Source organism: Paramisgurnus dabryanus, chromosome 12, assembly GCF_030506205.2.
Source record: "Paramisgurnus dabryanus chromosome 12, PD_genome_1.1, whole genome shotgun sequence".
Classification (NCBI taxonomy): domain Eukaryota; kingdom Metazoa; phylum Chordata; class Actinopteri; order Cypriniformes; family Cobitidae; genus Paramisgurnus; species Paramisgurnus dabryanus.
In genome coordinates, this window is record NC_133348.1 from 38353291 (window position 1) to 38377037 (window position 23747).

General features: G+C 39.3%; 1 long non-coding RNA gene across 2 annotated transcripts; it reads left to right on the forward strand.

Moving 5' to 3' along the window:
• Positions 1 to 209: 209 nt before the first annotated feature.
• Positions 210 to 6884, forward strand: LOC135745491 (uncharacterized). Of its 2 annotated transcripts, none has more exons than XR_010531268.2 (4): positions 210 to 1050; positions 1928 to 1992; positions 2119 to 2217; positions 6300 to 6884. It is a non-coding gene; the product is annotated as an uncharacterized lncRNA (long non-coding RNA). The 2 variants fall into 2 exon arrangements; XR_010531269.2 differs by lacking the exon at positions 210 to 1050 and adding an exon at positions 1138 to 1156.
• The last annotated feature ends 16863 nt before the right edge of the window (positions 6885 to 23747 follow it).

Below are 23747 nucleotides of genomic sequence, written 5' to 3' on the forward strand. Positions count from 1 at the left end.
GGATGCTATTTTATCATGTAAGCAAAGTTAACAGCGATTACAAGGTATTTCTTTTCATTTCTTTAAAGTGTTTTATGCATCGTCTGCACGTAGTCATAATTTAGCTCATAAATAGACCGACTACGAATAAACCATGTTTAGCCCAGAAATAACCATGAATTTAATTACATGTTGTTTTGCCAAAATGATTTGTGAGATGTATGATATTTAATAATGTAAACAAAGTTCAAAGCAATTAAGGTATTTTGTTTCATTTCTTTAAAGTTTTTATTCACCGTCTGTACTTAGCCACTATTTAGCTTACAAATAGACCGACTACGAATAACCCACGTTTAGCCCAGAAATAACCATTAATTTAATTACATGTTGTTTTGCCAAAATGATTTGTGAGATGTATGATATTTAATCATGTAAACAAAGTTCAAAGCGATTAAGGTATTTTGTTTCATTTCTTTAAAGTGTTTTATACACCGTCTGTACTAGCCACTATTTAGCTTACAAATAGACCGACTACGAATAACCCACGTTTAGCCCAGAAATAACCATTAATTTAATTACATGTGTTTTTTGCCAAAATAACTTGTGAGATGTATGGTATTTCATTGTAAGCAAAGTTAACAGCGATTACAAGGTTTGTTTAATTTCTTTAAAGTGTTTTATGCACCGTCGTACATAGCCACTATTTAGCTCATAAATAGACCGACTACGAACAAACCATGTTTAGCCCAAAATAACCTTGAATTTAATAAAATTTTGTTTTTGCCAAAATAACTTGCAAGAATTATGATATTTTATCAGGCATGCAAATACACCAGTGAAATTAAGATGTTTGGTTTAATTTATCTTATCTGAATATCTGCTGTCACGCATAACATTCATTTTATTTGACCGTATTTCAAAGATAAACAAAATTCAGTTACAACTCCGAACCGCTAGATGGCAGCAGTACACAAACACGAGGCCAAATCTCACGAGAAAGATTTCCGCTGTTTGAAAGGCAACAACATCAGCGAGCAGCCACGAAGCAATCTACCACACTCGTTTGGTCTTGTAAGTTTTATTTAAATTATTTTATTTTACATGTGTTTAAAATTGATTTACTTTATTTGTTGTTGGAATCGCGACATTCTTGCGGGTAACTTAACAGTATAACGTAGTAAGTAACCCATGTTTTATAAAACCTAAACAGTACAACCTGCAATATAATAAAATAGTGGAGGTAAATGAGTCTATGTAACGTTACACTGAAGATCAACATGAGTGATTTGTAGGCTGCTTTTAAGTAACAGCAGTAACTTAGCTAAGTTATTACTGTGTTGCTTACAGTAATGTAGGCAATGTGGTGCTTTACAATTATGCATGCAGAGATAGATTGTGGGGGAAAGCTATTCCTCCATATAGATTTAACTTACAGGCCTTCAGTCTGTTGGAAAAAAGAGTTTTATTGTGTTAGTGAGGGAAAACTTGCAGGTCAGTGGGCATTAACCTTTAAGGTTGGTAAACACTTGTACACTGAATAGGGATGCATATCAATTAATCGCGATTAATCTATAGCAGAATAAAAGTTTTTGTTTACATCATATATGTGTGTGAACTGTGTATAATAATTATGTATATATAAATATGCACACATGCATGTAAAATTTTAAGAAAAAAATATATTTATATATTAAGTATTTATATTTATATATAATATAAATTATACATAAATATACAAATGTATATACACATGTAAACATTGCTTAAATATATACATGCATGTGTGTGCATTTAACTATACAAAGTTATTATATACAGTACACACACATATATGATGTAAACAAAAACTTTTATTCTGCTAACGATTAATCACGATTAATTGATATGCATCCCTAACACTGAAGCATACAATACTGTACAATTACTGACATAGGCATGTGCTATTCAGGTGTCAAAGCTGTGCGAAACTGGAGGGAGAAACTTGAGAGACCGTGCCGGAAGAATGCTGGACAGGTAAATTCTCTAAACCTGCAATATTAATCAGACATTGTGGTGTCAACACAGTCTTTCATGTGGTCACAAAAAATAAAAAAATATTTCAGTCTGCAACTGTTAACGACATTGTCTTTTGTATTTTAGAGTTCACTAAAATTCATTAATTTCAAAGTTCAACATGAATGGTGGTGGTCCACTGCAGAAGCAAGCATTTGAAAAAACATCAGTTCTCAGTTATTAAAGGTAAGTGTGTTTGTATGTAGTTTTAGGCTAGATGGTGTTTCACAAAATAGTACTTTTAATATGACATTAGGTTATGTGAGGAGTAATTAATATTTTCTAAATATTAAAAGCCCCAGATTAAATTACTCTTTGCCGATACAACAGTTTACTTATCCATACAATATTGTTTAGATCGTCATCAGAGAGAGAGACGCTGAGAGAAAGACGAAGAGAGGAGTCGCAAGCCCGAAGCTCCGTTGAGCTTATCAGCTAAATCCTATTTTTTCACTATCTTATTCCTATCTATATAATATAACTTATTAGTTTATCTTAGGAATACTTTACCTTGACGATTACTGAATTGTATTACTAAGCGAAACGATTTTATCACTTGTAACACCCAGTTTTAGCATATAGCCCTCTAGCATTTCTTACCGTCTGTTTACTTAAACCTGCCTTCTTTGGCGATCTAATGGCGGATTCATCCGAGGTATGCTTTTCTGATCTCTCCACACCAGATCGGGAAACTGTGAAGGAGGTGCTGCCCGGCCTTCGCAGAGTCAGCGTGCCTCACATCACCCTGACCACAGACACTCGTAGGCGGCCGAGGCGTACTGCGAGCCAGCACCCGTCTCGATGCAGCTTCACGGACCGCGTTCAGGCGAACGGAGACGCCATCGCCCAGCATGAACACGGTAAGACTCCGCTTGTCATTGTAACCTGCACTACTTGCCACATGTACAGTTTAGCTTCTTCCGTCAGCATAGAGGGGTTTACATGTGCTAAGTGTATTGAAGTAGTAAGGCTGACGGAGAAGGTTGCTGAACTAGAAGCGCGCATCCGAACGCTAGTTGAGGACAGTAAGACCGCTAATGTTATTGTTACAAACACTGTTTCGGGTGCGCCTAGTGTTAAGCGTAATACACATGGCTCGGTTCCGACTTCAGAGTCAAGGCGGCTGACTAACTGGGTGACTGTCAGGCGGCATAGTCACATTCGGCACCCAAATCACGCTCCTGTTTTAATATCAAACAGATTTTCTCCACTCAGCAATACACCGGCTGAGACGTCTGTTAAAAGTGCCCTGGTTATTGGAGATTCTATACTCAGGAACGTTGACATTGAGGCACCAGCCACCATAGTCGATTGTATACCGGGAGCCAGAGCGTCTGACATTAGATCCAAATTAAAAGTGCTGGCTAATGCTAAACGTAAGTTTTCTAAGATTGTTATTCACGCCGGCACGAATGACACCAGACTCCGCCAGTCGGAGATCACCAAAGATACTATTAAAGAGGTGTGTGAAATTGCAAAAACAATGTCAGACAATGTAATTTGCTCTGGTCCCCTCCCCGCCTACCGGGGAGATGAAACTTACAGTAGATTAGTGTCTTCTTCATGGCTGGATGGCACGGTTAAGAATTTAGGCGTAATGTTTGACAGCAATCTATCTTTCGATAGTCATATCATAACGTCTGCCGCACAGCATTTTTCCATCTTAGAAATATCTCAAAAATACGCCATATGCTGTCTGCATCAGATGCAGAAAAGCTTATCCATGCTTTTATGACCTCTAGATTAGACTATTGTAACTCGTTACTCGGGGGATGCCATGCAAATCAGGTAAACAAGCTACAGCTGGTTCAAAACGCCGCCGCAAGAGTGCTTACTCGATCTAAAAAGTATGACCACATTAGTCCAATTCTGGCATCTTTACACTGGCTACCAGTTAAATATCGCATACAATTTAAAATATTACTAATCACCTACAAAGCCTTAAATGGCCTAGCGCCCTCGTATATAAAAGAACTACTATCAGAATACAATCCACCACGTAAACTGCGATCACAAAATTCGGGTTACTTAATTATCCCTAGAATATCAAAAGTGTCTAAAGGTGGTAGATCCTTTTCCTACTTAGCCCCTAAGCTCTGGAATGATTTACCAAATAATGTTCGAGTATCAGACACAGTCGATCAATTTAAATCTAAACTTAAGACATTCTTCTTTAACAAAGCATTCACATAGAATGTCCAGTAAATGTACTTTTCCCGCAGTAGTTATTTTGTCTAGAACAAAGCACTCACATACCTCATACGGGTAATTTACTCTTGCCGCAATAGTTAGCCTGTCTGGAACCGAGCTGAATTAAACCACTATAATGTATGACACTTGCATTACATGCGAACGGCCCCTACGCTAATAGAATTCTGTTTTTGTCTCCCTGTCTCGTCCTCGACTCTGAGGACAATGAGACAAACAGACCCAGTTCCTGTTGCTGTGAAGGTCATCGCACCACTGATCAACTGGCTGTCCTTCAACGTGACGCCCAACCGATGCGCGACCAACGGCCACCGGCTGAACCAGTTTAATCCGCTTACACGCTTCCTATCCCTACCGTGTCTATATATTATAAATATAAATATTAATCTCTCCCTAGGGTTTTTTGTCCTTTTAGGATTTTTTCCCATTGGGTTTTCTCCTAGGGGGTTTTTTAGTCCCAGGGAGAGTCAGCCAACTTTGGCTTAACTTAGCACTTTACTGTATACGTTACATTATTAATATGCTCGCTTACACGGTTTTTTATCCTTAGCCGCTATATTCTACTTCTTATACTATGTATTGATTTTCAATGTTCTCCTCTACATCTACTCATGTAAAGCTGCTTTGCAACAATTAACAATTGTGAAAAGCGCTATATAAATAAAATTGAATTGAATTGAAATTGAAGTATTTTTAGACATTTGACAGGTTTTATGTCAATAAGATTGTATCGTGAATATTTTATGCTTGGCATCTTAAAGGGCAGGGTATTTGATTTTGAAAAATAATAACTTTAGCCTACACGCACCAACCAGAAGCACACTCCTATCTCATTAACCAGTAAGACTGACAAAGTGAATAACATTACCAAAATAACCAACATAAACAACTGTTTTAATCCGAAATAAATACAGCACGTTTAGAAATTTGAAAAGATAAATATCATTACACTAATTCGTAAAGGAACACAAACTACATAAGCAACAAGTTTCATTAAAATACAATCTGAATCCATCAAAATAGAATCACACTGCATACCTACCTTTCCAAAAGAAACACTGCAACGACCCTTTCAGACCTGTAGCTGTTTCCATCTTGCAGAAAAGCAGTGAACTTACCAATGTTAATTTGGGTTTTTGCTCTTTGCTCATCCAGATGTTTTTTTTTGTCGTTTCAAAATGTCTTTCGTTTTGTAGCTCCTGTGTCAATTCAGCAGGAAGGTTTATTTGATTCTCCCTATTTTTACAGAGTGTGAACAGGTTGTGAATTGGCATGCAAAACACGTTCACAGAAGAGGGGCAAAAATTTAATGCGTCCAATTATGGGCCGGAATGAGATTCTGGCAGTATGATAACCGTAAGCAAAAATACCACGGTGTTGTGGTATTGCCATTGTGACACTAAAATGTGTTATTTTCAAATGTCTGCATATTAAAACATCAAATTTTCAACTCTATTTTTGAGCAACAAACAACGTTTATGCCAGGTAAAAATAAAGCCTTTAAATGATAATATTCTTTCAATTGTAAATGTAAACATGAATTCAATTACATGATTTAATTCACTTTGTGTAAACACAGTTCATACATTGAAAACGGTATCACAGAAAATTTTTGTGGTTTTTTAAAACCTTGACTCTGAAAATCTCGGTATACCTTCAAACCGGTAACTGGCCCATGCCCACGTCCAATTATTGCATTCGGTCAGGGTTCAATGATTTTTGTTCCTACGCCTTTTACAGGTGACACAAATATATAAAAATACACATTTAGACAACTTAACATAGTGAGAGCTATCAATATTTGAGGAGACTTTCAACCAGCATAACTAAAATGTTTCTGGATCAAAATCAGATACCCTGCCTTTAAGCCTCTTTTGCTAGTTCCAAAAATGTCATTAAACACACGCAGAGAAACATGCACTTCTGTTAGTAATGAGAACAGTATGATTACTGTTGTTGACCTGTCAATGTTTATACATGACTTTTTCAAAAGAGAATGACTATCACATTTAACATAAAGCAGAAATACTTGTCTCATGCATTCTTTTCATATTTGGCAGATGCTGTGTTGAACAACTTCCCATCAGCAACAGAACTGGAAGTGAAGGATGCAATGGGGGCATTTCAAACAGGCACCAGGGAGCACGGTAGTGATGGGTCGTTCGCGAACGCCGGCTCTAAGAGCTGATTCTTTGTAGCGAACGAGCAGAGCCGAATCTTCAGACGCAGGCAGGGGAGCCGGCTCTTCTAAGGGAGCTGAGCCAGAAGAGCCGAATCTATGAAAAGAGCCGGGCTGCCATCACTAAAATGTAGAGCCGGAGCTTGATCCGAAAGAGCCGAATCAATGGAAAGAGCCGGACTGCCCATCACTAGAGCACGGGGAGGGGGGGTATAGAAATTAGTACAATTAATAAGTTGACGTGAACTGAAGATAGTTTGTTAATGTTTAGATGTTATTTCATTTTTCAAATTGTATTTTGTTATTTATGCTTTTATTTTGTTACTGTTTTTATTCTTTTTGTTAAGTAGTTTTTCTTCATTTTGTCTTATCTGAATTTCTATTGTATTAACAATATTTTTTGTAATAAATTGCATGATTGCATGTTTATGAGAACCTTTTTTAATGGATTAAAAAGAATTCTTTAGCCATTCTTTTGTTCTTTATTAGACACACACGTATAGTCGTTTAATAGCCGTCTATTTAACGGCTAGTCTATTCTTGGGCTATGATAGACGTCTACTAGATTTTCACTGACAGCCCAAAATTAGCCTTGTTTTAGCCTAGACCCACATTAACCGTCTATTAGACGTATATGTGTAGACGTTTAATAGCCGTCTATTTGATGACTAGTCTATTTCTTGGGCTATGATAGACGTCTACTAGATTTTCACTGACAGCCCAAAATTAGCCTTGTTTTAGCCTAGACGTCAGGGGGGTGTTTAGACGGCTACTAGACGTCTATTAGCCGCAAAATTGCTTGCTGGGTTTTTATGATGAGAAATGTCGTTTAAAGGCATTTCCAGCTCAGAAAAGCATTTTTCAAGCGATTTCAACATTTCAGGTTGGACTGTGACTTTTTGTGCAAAAGTGCCCAATTCACCCTAAAATGCCTTCAGGGGCATTCTTATGATGAGAAATGTCGTTTAAAGGCATTTCCAGCTCAGAAAAGCATTTTTCAAGCAATTTCAACATTTCAGGTTGGACTGTGACTTTTCGTGCAAAAGTGTTCAATTCGGCCTAAAATGCCTTCAGGGGCATTCTTATGATGAGAAATGTCGTTTAAAGGCATTTCCAGCTCAGAAAAGCATTTTTCAAGCGATTTCAACATTTCAGGTTGGACTGTGACTTTTCGTGCAAAAGTGCCCAATTCGGCCTAAAATGCCTTCAGGGGCATTCTTATGACGAGAAATGTCGTTTAAAAGCATTTCCAGCTCAGAAAAGCATTTTTCAAGCAATTTCAACATTTCAGGTTGGACTGTGACTTTTCGTGCAAAAGTGCCCAATTCGGCCTAAAATGCCTTCAGGGGCATTCTTTTGATGAGAAATGTCGTTTAAAGGCATTTCCAGCTCAGAAAAGCATTTTTCAAGCGATTTCAACATTTCAGGTTGGACTGTGACTTTTCGTGAAAAAGTGCCCAATTCGGCCTAAAATGCCGTTAGGGGCATTCTTTTGATGAGAAATGTCGTTTAAAGGCATTTCCAGCTCAGAAAAGCATTTTTCAAGCGATTTCAACATTTCAGGTTGGACTGTGACTTTTTGTGCAAAAGTGCCCAATTCACCCTAAAATGCCTTCAGGGGCATTCTTATGATGAGAAATGTCGTTTAAAGGCATTTCCAGCTCAGAAAAGCATTTTTCAAGCGATTTCAACATTTCAGGTTGGACTGTGACTTTTCGTGGAAAAGTGCCCAATTCGGCCTAAAATGCCTTCAGGGGCATTCTTATGATGAGAAATGTCGTTTAAAGGCATTTCCAGCTCAGAAAAGCATTTTTCAAGCGATTTCAACATTTCAGGTAGGACTGTGACTTTTCGTGCAAAAGTGCCCAATTCGGCCTAAAATGCCTTCAGGGGCATTCTTATGATGAGAAATGTCGTTTAAAGGCATTTCCAGCTCAGAAAAGCATTTTTCAAGTGATTTCAACATTTCAGGTTGGACTGTGACTTTTCGTGCAAAAGTGCCCAATTCGGCCTAAAATGCCTTCAGGGGCATTCTTATGATGAGAAATGTCGTTTAAAGGCATTTCCAGCTCAGAAAAGCATTTTCAAGCGATTTCAACATTTCAGGTTGGACTGTGACTTTTCGTGCAAAAGTGCCCAATTCGGCCTAAAATGCCTTCAGTGGCATTCTTATGATGAGAAATGTCGTTTAAAGGCATTTCCAGCTCAGAAAAGCATTTTTCAAGCGATTTCAACATTTCAGGTTGGACTGTGACTTTTCGTGAAAAAGTGCCCAATTCGGCCTAAAATGCCGTTAGGGGCATTCTTTTGATGAGAAATGTCGTTTAAAGGCATTTCCAGCTCAGAAAAGCATTTTTCAAGCGATTTCAACATTTCAGGTTGGACTGTGACTTTTTGTGCAAAAGTGCCCAATTCACCCTAAAATGCCTTCAGGGGCATTCTTATGATGAGAAATGTCGTTTAAAGGCATTTCCAGCTCAGAAAAGCATTTTTCAAGCGATTTCAACATTTCAGGTTGGACTGTGACTTTTCGTGGAAAAGTGCCCAATTCGGCCTAAAATGCCTTCAGGGGCATTCTTATGATGAGAAATGTCGTTTAAAGGCATTTCCAGCTCAGAAAAGCATTTTTCAAGCGATTTCAACATTTCAGGTAGGACTGTGACTTTTCGTGCAAAAGTGCCCAATTCGGCCTAAAATGCCTTCAGGGGCATTCTTATGATGAGAAATGTCGTTTAAAGGCATTTCCAGCTCAGAAAAGCATTTTTCAAGTGATTTCAACATTTCAGGTTGGACTGTGACTTTTCGTGCAAAAGTGCCCAATTCGGCCTAAAATGCCTTCAGGGGCATTCTTATGATGAGAAATGTCGTTTAAAGGCATTTCCAGCTCAGAAAAGCATTTTCAAGCGATTTCAACATTTCAGGTTGGACTGTGACTTTTCGTGCAAAAGTGCCCAATTCGGCCTAAAATGCCTTCAGTGGCATTCTTATGATGAGAAATGTCGTTTAAAGGCATTTCCAGCTCAGAAAAGCATTTTTCAAGCGATTTCAACATTTCACGTTGGACTGTGACTTTTCGTGCAAAAGTGCCCAATTCGGCCTAAAATGCCTTCAGGGGCATTCTTATGATGAGAAATGTCGTTTAAAGGCATTTCCAGCTCAGAAAAGCATTTTTCAAGCGATTTCAACATTTCAGGTTGGACTGTGACTTTTCGTGCAAAAGTGCCCAATTCGGCCTAAAATGCCTTCAGGGGCATTCTTATGATGAGAAATGTCGTTTAAAGGCATTTCCAGCTCAGAAAAGCATTTTTCAAGCGATTTCAACATTTCAGGTTGGACTGTGACTTTTCGTGCAAAAGTGCCCAATTCGGCCTAAAATGCCTTCAGGGGCATTCTTATGATGAGAAATGTCGTTTAAAGGCATTTCCAGCTCAGAAAAGCATTTTTCAAGCAATTTCAACATTTCAGGTTGGACTGTGACTTTTCGTGCAAAAGTGCCCAATTCGGCCTAAAATGCATTCAGGGGCATTCTTATGATGAGAAATGTCGTTTAAAGGCATTTCCGGCTCAGAAAAGCATTTTTCAAGCGATTTCAACATTTCAGGTTGGACTGTGACTTTTCGTGAAAAAGTGCCCAATTCGGCCTAAAATGCCTTCAGGGGCATTCTTATGATGAGAAATGTCGTTTAAAGGCATTTCCAGCTCAGAAAAGCATTTTTCAAGCGATTTCAACATTTCAGGTTGGACTGTGACTTTTCGTGCAAAAGTGCCCAATTCGGCCTAAAATGCCTTCAGGGGCATTCTTATGATGAGAAATGTCGTTTAAAGGCATTTCCAGCTCAGAAAAGCATTTTTCAAGCGATTTCAACATTTCAGGTTGGACTGTGACATTTCGTGCAAAAGTGCCCAATTCGGCCTAAAATGCCTTCAGGGGCATTCTTATGATGAGAAATGTCGTTTAAAGGCATTTCCAGCTCAGAAAAGCATTTTTCAAGCGATTTCAACATTTCAGGTTGGACTGTGACTTTTCGTGCAAAAGTGCCCAATTCGGCCTAAAATGCCTTCAGGGGCATTCTTATGATGAGAAATGTCGTTTAAAGGCATTTCCAGCTCAGAAAAGCATTTTTCAAGCGATTTCAATATTTCAGGTTGGACTGTGACTTTTCGTGCAAAAGTGCCCAATTCGGCCTAAAATGCCTTCAGGGGCATTCTTATGATGAGAAATGTCGTTTAAAGGCATTTCCAGCTCAGAAAAGCATTTTTCAAGCGATTTCAACATTTCAGGTTGGACTGTGACTTTTTGTACAAAAGTGCCCAATTCACCCTAAAATGCCTTCAGGGGCATTCTTATGATGAGAAATGTTGTTTAAAGGCATTTCCAGCTCAGAAAAGCATTTTTCAAGCAATTTCAACATTTCAGGTTGGACTGTGACTTTTCGTGCAAAAGTGCCCAATTCGGCCTAAAATGCCTTCAGGGGCATTTTTATGATGAGAAATGTCGTTTAAAGGCATTTCCAGCTCAGAAAAGCATTTTTCAAGCGATATCAACATTTCAGGTTGGACTGTGACTTTTTGTGCAAAAGTGCCCAATTCACCCTAAAATGCCTTCAGGGGCATTCTTATGATGAGAAATGTCGTTTAAAGGCATTTCCAGCTCAGAAAAGCATTTTTCAAGCGATTTCAACATTTCAGGTTGGACTGTGACTTTTCGTGCAAAAGTGCCCAATTCGGCCTAAAATGCCTTCAGGGGCATTTTTATGATGAGAAATGTCGTTTAAAGGCATTTCCAGCTCAGAAAAGCATTTTTCAAGCGATTTCAACATTTCAGGTTGGACTGTGACTTTTTGTGCAAAAGTGCCCAATTCACCCTAAAATGCCTTCAGGGGCATTCTTATGATGAGAAATGTCGTTTAAAGGCATTTCCAGCTCAGAAAAGCATTTTTCAAGCGATTTCAACATTTCAGGTTGGACTGTGACTTTTCGTGCAAAAGTGCCCAATTCGGCCTAAAATGCCTTCAGGGGCATTCTTATGACGAGAAATGTCGTTTAAAAGCATTTCCAGCTCAGAAAAGCATTTTTCAAGCAATTTCAACATTTCAGGTTGGACTGTGACTTTTCGTGCAAAAGTGCCCAATTCGGCCTAAAATGCCTTCAGGGGCATTCTTATGATGAGAAATGTCGTTTAAAGGCATTTCCAGCTCAGAAAAGCATTTTTCAAGCGATTTCAACATTTCAGGTTGGACTGTGACTTTTCGTGCAAAAGTGCCCAATTCGGCCTAAAATGCCTTCAGGGGCATTCTTATGATGAGAAATGTCGTTTAAAGGCATTTCCAGCTCAGAAAAGCATTTTTCAAGCGATTTCAACATTTCAGGTTGGACTGTGACTTTTTGTGCAAAAGTGCCCAATTCACCCTAAAATGCCTTCAGGGGCATTCTTATGATGAGAAATGTCGTTTAAAGGCATTTCCAGCTCAGAAAAGCATTTTTCAAGCGATTTCAACATTTCAGGTTTGACTGTGACTTTTCGTGGAAAAGTGCCCAATTCGGCCTAAAATGCCTTCAGGGGCATTCTTATGATGAGAAATGTCGTTTAAAGGCATTTCCAGCTCAGAAAAGCATTTTTCAAGCGATTTCAACATTTCAGGTTGGACTGTGACTTTTCGTGCAAAAGTGCCCAATTCGGCCTAAAATGCCTTCAGGGGCATTCTTATGATGAGAAATGTCGTTTAAAGGCATTTCCAGCTCAGAAAAGCATTTTTCAAGCGATTTCAACATTTCAGGTTGGACTGTGACTTTTCGTGCAAAAGTGCCCAATTCGGCCTAAAATGCCTTCAGTGGCATTCTTATGATGAGAAATGTCGTTTAAAGGCATTTCCAGCTCAGAAAAGCATTTTTCAAGCGATTTCAACATTTCAGGTTGGACTGTGACTTTTTGTGCAAAAGTGCCCAATTCACCCTAAAATGCCTTCAGGGGCATTCTTATGATGAGAAATGTCGTTTAAAGGCATTTCCAGCTCAGAAAAGCATTTTTCAAGCAATTTCAACATTTCAGGTTGGACTGTGACTTTTCGTGCAAAAGTGCCCAATTCGGCCTAAAATGCCTTCAGGTGCATTCTTATGATGAGAAATGTCGTTTAAAGGCATTTCCAGCTCAGAAAAGCATTTTTCAAGCGATTTCAATATTTCAGGTTGGACTGTGACTTTTCGTGCAAAAGTGCCCAATTCGGCCTAAAATGCCTTCAGGGGCATTCTTATGATGAGAAATGTCGTTTAAAAGGCATTTCCAGCTCAGAAAAGCATTTTTCAAGCGATTTCAACATTTCAGGTTGGACTGTGACTTTTTGTACAAAAGTGCCCAATTCACCCTAAAATGCCTTCAGGGGCATTATTATGATGAGAAATGTCGTTTAAAGGCATTTCCAGCTCAGAAAAACATTTTTCAAGCAATTTCAACATTTCAGGTTGGACTGTAACTTTTCGTGCAAAAGTGCCCAATTCGGCCTAAAATGCCTTCAGGGGCATTTTTATGATGAGAAATGTCGTTTAAAGGCATTTCCAGCTCAGAAAAGCATTTTTCAAGCGATTTCAACATTTCAGGTTGGACTGTGACTTTTTGTGCAAAAGTGCCCAATTCACCCTAAAATGCCTTCAGGGGCATTCTTATGATGAGAAATGTCGTTTAAAGGCATTTCCAGCTCAGAAAAGCATTTTTCAAGCGATTTCAACATTTCAGGTTGGACTGTGACTTTTCGTGCAAAAGTGCCCAATTCGGCCTAAAATGCCTTCAGGGGCATTTTTATGATGAGAAATGTCGTTTAAAGGCATTTCCAGCTCAGAAAAGCATTTTTCAAGCGATTTCAACATTTCAGGTTGGACTGTGACTTTTTGTGCAAAAGTGCCCAATTCACCCTAAAATGCCTTCAGGGGCATTCTTATGATGAGAAATGTCGTTTAAAGGCATTTCCAGCTCAGAAAAGCATTTTTCAAGCGATTTCAACATTTCAGGTTGGACTGTGACTTTTCGTGCAAAAGTGCCCAATTCGGCCTAAAATGCCTTCAGGGGCATTCTTATGACGAGAAATGTCGTTTAAAAGCATTTCCAGCTCAGAAAAGCATTTTTCAAGCAATTTCAACATTTCAGGTTGGACTGTGACTTTTCGTGCAAAAGTGCCCAATTCGGCCTAAAATGCCTTCAGGGGCATTCTTATGATGAGAAATGTCGTTTAAAGGCATTTCCAGCTCAGAAAAGCATTTTTCAAGCGATTTCAACATTTCAGGTTGGACTGTGACTTTTCGTGCAAAAGTGCCCAATTCGGCCTAAAATGCCTTCAGGGGCATTCTTATGATGAGAAATGTCGTTTAAAGGCATTTCCAGCTCAGAAAAGCATTTTTCAAGCGATTTCAACATTTCAGGTTGGACTGTGACTTTTTGTGGAAAAGTGCCCAATTCACCCTAAAATGCCTTCAGGGGCATTCTTATGATGAGAAATGTCGTTTAAAGGCATTTCCAGCTCAGAAAAGCATTTTTCAAGCGATTTCAACATTTCAGGTTTGACTGTGACTTTTCGTGGAAAAGTGCCCAATTCGGCCTAAAATGCCTTCAGGGGCATTCTTATGATGAGAAATGTCGTTTAAAGGCATTTCCAGCTCAGAAAAGCATTTTTCAAGCGATTTCAACATTTCAGGTAGGACTGTGACTTTTCGTGCAAAAGTGCCCAATTCGGCCTAAAATGCCTTCAGGGGCATTCTTATGATGAGAAATGTCGTTTAAAGGCATTTCCAGCTCAGAAAAGCATTTTTCAAGCGATTTCAACATTTCAGGTTGGACTGTGACTTTTCGTGCAAAAGTGCCCAATTCGGCCTAAAATGCCTTCAGGGGCATTCTTATGATGAGAAATGTCGTTTAAAGGCATTTCCAGCTCAGAAAAGCATTTTTCAAGCGATTTCAACATTTCAGGTTGGACTGTGACTTTTCGTGCAAAAGTGCCCAATTCGGCCTAAAATGCCTTCAGGGGCATTTTTATGATGAGAAATGTCGTTTAAAGGCATTTCCAGCTCAGAAAAGCATTTTTCAAGCGATATCAACATTTCAGGTTGGACTGTGACTTTTTGTGCAAAAGTGCCCAATTCACCCTAAAATGCCTTCAGGGGCATTCTTATGATGAGAAATGTCGTTTTAAAGGCATTTCCAGCTCAGAAAAGCATTTTTCAAGCGATTTCAACATTTCAGGTTGGACTGTGACTTTTCGTGCAAAAGTGCCCAATTCGGCCTAAAATGCCTTCAGGGGCATTTTTATGATGAGAAATGTCGTTTTAAAGGCATTTCCAGCTCAGAAAAGCATTTTTCAAGCGATTTCAACATTTCAGGTTGGACTGTGACTTTTTGTGCAAAAGTGCCCAATTCACCCTAAAATGCCTTCAGGGGCATTCTTATGATGAGAAATGTCGTTTAAAGGCATTTCCAGCTCAGAAGCATTTTTCAAGCGATTTCAACATTTCAGGTTGGACTGTGACTTTTCGTGCAAAAGTGCCCAATTCGGCCTAAAATGCCTTCAGGGGCATTCTTATGACGAGAAATGTCGTTTAAAAGCATTTCCAGCTCAGAAAAGCATTTTTCAAGCAATTTCAACATTTCAGGTTGGACTGTGACTTTTCGTGCAAAAGTGCCCAATTCGGCCTAAAATGCCTTCAGGGGCATTCTTATGATGAGAAATGTCGTTTAAAGGCATTTCCAGCTCAGAAAAGCATTTTTCAAGCGATTTCAACATTTCAGGTTGGACTGTGACTTTTCGTGCAAAAGTGCCCAATTCGGCCTAAAATGCCTTCAGGGGCATTCTTATGATGAGAAATGTCGTTTAAAGGCATTTCCAGCTCAGAAAAGCATTTTTCAAGCGATTTCAACATTTCAGGTTGGACTGTGACTTTTTGTGCAAAAGTGCCCAATTCACCCTAAAATGCCTTCAGGGGCATTCTTATGATGAGAAATGTCGTTTAAAGGCATTTCCAGCTCAGAAAAGCATTTTTCAAGCGATTTCAACATTTCAGGTTTGACTGTGACTTTTCGTGGAAAAGTGCCCAATTCGGCCTAAAATGCCTTCAGGGGCATTCTTATGATGAGAAATGTCGTTTAAAGGCATTTCCAGCTCAGAAAAGCATTTTTCAAGCGATTTCAACATTTCAGGTTGGACTGTGACTTTTCGTGCAAAAGTGCCCAATTCGGCCTAAAATGCCTTCAGGGGCATTCTTATGATGAGAAATGTCGTTTAAAGGCATTTCCAGCTCAGAAAAGCATTTTTCAAGCGATTTCAACATTTCAGGTTGGACTGTGACTTTTCGTGCAAAAGTGCCCAATTCGGCCTAAAATGCCTTCAGTGGCATTCTTATGATGAGAAATGTCGTTTAAAGGCATTTCCAGCTCAGAAAAGCATTTTTCAAGCGATTTCAACATTTCAGGTTGGACTGTGACTTTTTGTGCAAAAGTGCCCAATTCACCCTAAAATGCCTTCAGGGGCATTCTTATGATGAGAAATGTCGTTTAAAGGCATTTCCAGCTCAGAAAAGCATTTTTCAAGCAATTTCAACATTTCAGGTTGGACTGTGACTTTTCGTGCAAAAGTGCCCAATTCGGCCTAAAATGCCTTCAGGTGCATTCTTATGATGAGAAATGTCGTTTAAAGGCATTTCCAGCTCAGAAAAGCATTTTTCAAGCGATTTCAATATTTCAGGTTGGACTGTGACTTTTCGTGCAAAAGTGCCCAATTCGGCCTAAAATGCCTTCAGGGGCATTCTTATGATGAGAAATGTCGTTTAAAGGCATTTCCAGCTCAGAAAAGCATTTTTCAAGCGATTTCAACATTTCAGGTTGGACTGTGACTTTTTGTACAAAAGTGCCCAATTCACCCTAAAATGCCTTCAGGGGCATTATTATGATGAGAAATGTCGTTTAAAGGCATTTCCAGCTCAGAAAAGCATTTTTCAAGCAATTTCAACATTTCAGGTTGGACTGTAACTTTTCGTGCAAAAGTGCCCAATTCGGCCTAAAATGCCTTCAGGGGCATTTTTATGATGAGAAATGTCGTTTAAAGGCATTTCCAGCTCAGAAAAGCATTTTTCAAGCGATTTCAACATTTCAGGTTGGACTGTGACTTTTTGTGCAAAAGTGCCCAATTCACCCTAAAATGCCTTCAGGGGCATTCTTATGATGAGAAATGTCGTTTAAAGGCATTTCCAGCTCAGAAAAGCATTTTTCAAGCGATTTCAACATTTCAGGTTGGACTGTGACCTTTCGTGCAAAAGTGCCCAATTCGGCCTAAAATGCCTTCAGGGGCATTTTTATGATGAGAAATGTCGTTTAAAGGCATTTCCAGCTCAGAAAAGCATTTTTCAAGCGATTTCAACATTTCAGGTTGGACTGTGACTTTTTGTGCAAAAGTGCCCAATTCACCCTAAAATGCCTTCAGGGGCATTCTTATGATGAGAAATGTCGTTTAAAGGCATTTCCAGCTCAGAAAAGCATTTTTCAAGCGATTTCAACATTTCAGGTTGGACTGTGACTTTTCGTGCAAAAGTGCCCAATTCGGCCTAAAATGCCTTCAGGGGCATTCTTATGACGAGAAATGTCGTTTAAAAGCATTTCCAGCTCAGAAAAGCATTTTTCAAGCAATTTCAACATTTCAGGTTGGACTGTGACTTTTCGTGCAAAAGTGCCCAATTCGGCCTAAAATGCCTTCAGGGGCATTCTTATGATGAGAAATGTCGTTTAAAGGCATTTCCAGCTCAGAAAAGCATTTTTCAAGCGATTTCAACATTTCAGGTTGGACTGTGACTTTTCGTGCAAAAGTGCCCAATTCGGCCTAAAATGCCTTCAGGGGCATTCTTATGATGAGAAATGTCGTTTAAAGGCATTTCCAGCTCAGAAAAGCATTTTTCAAGCGATTTCAACATTTCAGGTTGGACTGTGACTTTTTGTGGAAAAGTGCCCAATTCACCCTAAAATGCCTTCAGGGGCATTCTTATGATGAGAAATGTCGTTTAAAGGCATTTCCAGCTCAGAAAAGCATTTTTCAAGCGATTTCAACATTTCAGGTTTGACTGTGACTTTTCGTGGAAAAGTGCCCAATTCGGCCTAAAATGCCTTCAGGGGCATTCTTATGATGAGAAATGTCGTTTAAAGGCATTTCCAGCTCAGAAAAGCATTTTTCAAGCGATTTCAACATTTCAGGTAGGACTGTGACTTTTCGTGCAAAAGTGCCCAATTCGGCCTAAAATGCCTTCAGGGGCATTCTTATGATGAGAAATGTCGTTTAAAGGCATTTCCAGCTCAGAAAAGCATTTTTCAAGCGATTTCAACATTTCAGGTTGGACTGTGACTTTTCGTGCAAAAGTGCCCAATTCGGCCTAAAATGCCTTCAGGGGCATTCTTATGATGAGAAATGTCGTTTAAAGGCATTTCCAGCTCAGAAAAGCATTTTTCAAGCGATTTCAACATTTCAGGTTGGACTGTGACTTTTCGTGCAAAAGTGCCCAATTCGGCCTAAAATGCCTTCAGGGGCATTCTTATGATGAGAAATGTCGTTTAAAGGCATTTCCAGCTCAGAAAAGCATTTTTCAAGCGATTTCAACATTTCAGGTTGGACTGTGACTTATCGTGCAAAAGTGCTCAATTCGGCCTAAAATGCCTTCAGGGGCATTCTTATGATGAGAAATGTCGTTTAAAGGCATTTCCAGCTCAGAAAAGCATTTTTCAAGCGATTTCAACATTTCAGGTTGGACTGTGACTTTTCGTGCAAAAGTGCCCAATTCGGCCTAAAATGCCTTCAGGGGCATTCTTATGATGAGAAATGTCGTTTAAAGGCATTTCCAGCTCAGAAAAGCATTTTTCAAGCGATTTCAACATTTCAGGTTGGACTGTGACTTTTCGTGCAAAAGTGCCCAATTAGGCCTAAAATGCCTTCAGGGGCATTCTTATGATGAGAAATGTCGTTTAAAGGCATTTCCAGCTCAGAAAAGCATTTTTCAAGCGATTTCAACATTTCAGGTTGGACTGTGACTTTTTGTGCAAAAGTGCCCAATTCACCCTAAAATGCCTTCAGGGGCATTCTTGTGATGAGAACTGTCGTTTAAAGGCATTTCCAGCTCAGAAAAGCATTTTTCAAGCAATTTCAACATTTCAGGTTGGACTGTGACTTTTCGTGCAAAAGTGCCCAATTCGGCCTAAAATGCCTTCAGGTGCATTCTTATGATGAGAAATGTCGTTTAAAGGCATTTACAGCTCAGAAAAGCATTTTTCAAGCTATTTCAACATTTCAGGTTGGACTGTGACTTTTCGTGCAAAAGTGCCCAATTCGGCCTAAAATGCCTTCAGGGGCATTCTTATGATGAGAAATGTCGTTTAAAGGCATTTCCAGCTCAGAAAAGCATTTTTCAAGCGATTTCAATATTTCAGGTTGGACTGTGACTTTTCGTGCAAAAGTGCCCAATTCGGCCTAAAATGCCTTCAGGGGCATTCTTATGATGAGAAATGTCGTTTAAAGGCATTTCCAGCTCAGAAAAGCATTTTTCAAGCGATTTCAACATTTCAGGTTGGACTGTGACTTTTTGTGCAAAAGTGCCCAATTCACCCTAAAATGCCTTCAGGGGCATTCTTATGATGAGAAATGTCGTTTAAAGGCATTTCCAGCTCAGAAAAGCATTTTTCAAGCAATTTCAACATTTCAGGTTGGACTGTGACTTTTCGTGCAAAAGTGCCCAATTCGGCCTAAAATGCCTTCAGGGGCATTTTTATGATGAGAAATGTCGTTTAAAGGCATTTCCAGCTCAGAAAAGCATTTTTCAAGCGATTTCAACATTTCAGGTTGGACTGTGACTTTTTGTGCAAAAGTGCCCAATTCACCCTAAAATGCCTTCACGGGCATTCTTATGATGAGAAATGTCGTTTAAAGGCATTTCCAGCTCAGAAAAGCATTTTTCAAGCAATTTCAACATTTCAGGTTGGACTGTGACTTTTCGTGCAAAAGTGTTCAATTCGGCCTAAAATGCCTTCAGGGGCATTCTTATGATGAGAAATGTCGTTTAAAGGCATTTCCAGCTCAGAAAAGCATTTTTCAAGCGATTTCAACATTTCAGGTTGGACTGTGACTTTTCGTGCAAAAGTGCCCAATTCGGCCTAAAATGCCTTCAGGGGCATTCTTATGACGAGAAATGTCGTTTAAAAGCATTTCCAGCTCAGAAAAGCATTTTTCAAGCAATTTCAACATTTCAGGTTGGACTGTGACTTTTCGTGCAAAAGTGCCCAATTCGGCCTAAAATGCCTTCAGGGGCATTCTTATGATGAGAAATGTCGTTTAAAGGCATTTCCAGCTCAGAAAAGCATTTTTCAAGCAATTTCAACATTTCAGGTTGGACTGTGACTTTTCGTGCAAAAGTGCCCAATTCGGCCTAAAATGCATTCAGGGGCATTCTTATGATGAGAAATGTCGTTTAAAGGCATTTCCGGCTCAGAAAAGCATTTTTCAAGCGATTTCAACATTTCAGGTTGGACTGTGACTTTTCGTGAAAAAGTGCCCAATTCGGCCTAAAATGCCTTCAGGGGCATTCTTATGATGAGAAATGTCGTTTAAAGGCATTTCCAGCTCAGAAAAGCATTTTTCAAGCGATTTCAACATTTCAGGTTGGACTGTGACTTTTCGTGCAAAAGTGCCCAATTCGGCCTAAAATGCCTTCAGGGGCATTCTTATGATGAGAAATGTCGTTTAAAGGCATTTCCAGCTCAGAAAAGCATTTTTCAAGCGATTTCAACATTTCAGGTTGGACTGTGACATTTCGTGCAAAAGTGCCCAATTCGGCCTAAAATGCCTTCAGGGGCATTCTTATGATGAGAAATGTCGTTTAAAGGCATTTCCAGCTCAGAAAAGCATTTTTCAAGCGATTTCAACATTTCAGGTTGGACTGTGACTTTTCGTGCAAAAGTGCCCAATTCGGCCTAAAATGCCTTCAGGGGCATTCCTATGATGAGAAATGTCGTTTAAAGGCATTTCCAGCTCAGAAAAGCATTTTTCAAGCGATTTCAATATTTCAGGTTGGACTGTGACTTTTCGTGCAAAAGTGCCCAATTCGGCCTAAAATGCCTTCAGGGGCATTCTTATGATGAGAAATGTCGTTTAAAGGCATTTCCAGCTCAGAAAAGCATTTTTCAAGCGATTTCAACATTTCAGGTTGGACTGTGACTTTTTGTACAAAAGTGCCCAATTCACCCTAAAATGCCTTCAGGGGCATTCTTATGATGAGAAATGTCGTTTAAAGGCATTTCCAGCTCAGAAAAGCATTTTTCAAGCAATTTCAACATTTCAGGTTGGACTGTGACTTTTCGTGCAAAAGTGCCCAATTCGGCCTAAAATGCCTTCAGGGGCATTTTTATGATGAGAAATGTCGTTTAAAGGCATTTCCAGCTCAGAAAAGCATTTTTCAAGCGATTTCAACATTTCAGGTTGGACTGTGACTTTTTGTGCAAAAGTGCCCAATTCACCCTAAAATGCCTTCAGGGGCATTCTTATGATGAGAAATGTCGTTTAAAGGCATTTCCAGCTCAGAAAAGCATTTTTCAAGCGATTTCAACATTTCAGGTTGGACTGTGACTTTTCGTGCAAAAGTGCCCAATTCGGCCTAAAATGCCTTCAGGGGCATTTTTATGATGAGAAATGTCGTTTAAAGGCATTTCCAGCTCAGAAAAGCATTTTTCAAGCGATTTCAACATTTCAGGTTGGACTGTGACTTTTTGTGCAAAAGTGCCCAATTCACCCTAAAATGCCTTCAGGGGCATTCTTATGATGAGAAATGTCGTTTAAAGGCATTTCCAGCTCAGAAAAGCATTTTTCAAGCGATTTCAACATTTCAGGTTGGACTGTGACTTTTCGTGCAAAAGTGCCCAATTCGGCCTAAAATGCCTTCAGGGGCATTCTTATGACGAGAAATGTCGTTTAAAAGCATTTCCAGCTCAGAAAAGCATTTTTCAAGCAATTTCAACATTTCAGGTTGGACTGTGACTTTTCGTGCAAAAGTGCCCAATTCGGCCTAAAATGCCTTCAGGGGCATTCTTATGATGAGAAATGTCGTTTAAAGGCATTTCCAGCTCAGAAAAGCATTTTTCAAGCGATTTCAACATTTCAGGTTGGACTGTGACTTTTCGTGCAAAAGTGCCCAATTCGGCCTAAAATGCCTTCAGGGGCATTCTTATGATGAGAAATGTCGTTTAAAGGCATTTCCAGCTCAGAAAAGCATTTTTCAAGCGATTTCAACATTTCAGGTTGGACTGTGACTTTTTGTGCAAAAGTGCCCAATTCACCCTAAAATGCCTTCAGGGGCATTCTTATGATGAGAAATGTCGTTTAAAGGCATTTCCAGCTCAGAAAAGCATTTTTCAAGCGATTTCAACATTTCAGGTTTGACTGTGACTTTTCGTGGAAAAGTGCCCAATTCGGCCTAAAATGCCTTCAGGGGCATCCTTATGATGAGAAATGTCGTTTAAAGGCATTTCCAGCTCAGAAAAGCATTTTTCAAGCGATTTCAACATTTCAGGTTGGACTGTGACTTTTCGTGCAAAAGTGCCCAATTCGGCCTAAAATGCCTTCAGGGGCATTCTTATGATGAGAAATGTCGTTTAAAGGCATTTCCAGCTCAGAAAAGCATTTTTCAAGCGATTTCAACATTTCAGGTTGGACTGTGACTTTTCGTGCAAAAGTGCCCAATTCGGCCTAAAATGCCTTCAGTGGCATTCTTATGATGAGAAATGTCGTTTAAAGGCATTTCCAGCTCAGAAAAGCATTTTTCAAGCGATTTCAACATTTCAGGTTGGACTGTGACTTTTTGTGCAAAAGTGCCCAATTCACCCTAAAATGCCTTCAGGGGCATTCTTATGATGAGAAATGTCGTTTAAAGGCATTTCCAGCTCAGAAAAGCATTTTTCAAGCAATTTCAACATTTCAGGTTGGACTGTGACTTTTCGTGCAAAAGTGCCCAATTCGGCCTAAAATGCCTTCAGGTGCATTCTTATGATGAGAAATGTCGTTTAAAGGCATTTCCAGCTCAGAAAAGCATTTTTCAAGCGATTTCAATATTTCAGGTTGGACTGTGACTTTTCGTGCAAAAGTGCCCAATTCGGCCTAAAATGCCTTCAGGGGCATTCTTATGATGAGAAATGTCGTTTAAAGGCATTTCCAGCTCAGAAAAGCATTTTTCAAGCGATTTCAACATTTCAGGTTGGACTGTGACTTTTTGTACAAAAGTGCCCAATTCACCCTAAAATGCCTTCAGGGGCATTATTATGATGAGAAATGTCGTTTAAAGGCATTTCCAGCTCAGAAAAGCATTTTTCAAGCAATTTCAACATTTCAGGTTGGACTGTGACTTTTCGTGCAAAAGTGCCCAATTCGGCCTAAAATGCCTTCAGGGGCATTTTTATGATGAGAAATGTCGTTTAAAGGCATTTCCAGCTCAGAAAAGCATTTTTCAAGCGATTTCAACATTTCAGGTTGGACTGTGACTTTTTGTGCAAAAGTGCCCAATTCACCCTAAAATGCCTTCAGGGGCATTCTTATGATGAGAAATGTCGTTTAAAGGCATTTCCAGCTCAGAAAAGCATTTTTCAAGCGATTTCAACATTTCAGGTTGGACTGTGACTTTTTGTGCAAAAGTGCCCAATTCACCCTAAAATGCCTTCAGGGGCATTCTTATGATGAGAAATGTCGTTTAAAGGCATTTCCAGCTCAGAAAAGCATTTTTCAAGCAATTTCAACATTTCAGGTTGGACTGTGACTTTTCGTGCAAAAGTGCCCAATTCGGCCTAAAATGCCTTCAGGGGCATTTTTATGATGAGAAATGTCGTTTAAAGGCATTTCCAGCTCAGAAAAGCATTTTTCAAGCGATTTCAACATTTCAGGTTGGACTGTGACTTTTTGTGCAAAAGTGCCCAATTCACCCTAAAATGCCTTCACGGGCATTCTTATGATGAGAAATGTCGTTTAAAGGCATTTCCAGCTCAGAAAAGCATTTTTCAAGCAATTTCAACATTTCAGGTTGGACTGTGACTTTTCGTGCAAAAGTGTTCAATTCGGCCTAAAATGCCTTCAGGGGCATTCTTATGATGAGAAATGTCGTTTAAAGGCATTTCCAGCTCAGAAAAGCATTTTTCAAGCGATTTCAACATTTCAGGTTGGACTGTGACTTTTCGTGCAAAAGTGCCCAATTCGGCCTAAAATGCCTTCAGGGGCATTCTTATGACGAGAAATGTCGTTTAAAAGCATTTCCAGCTCAGAAAAGCATTTTTCAAGCAATTTCA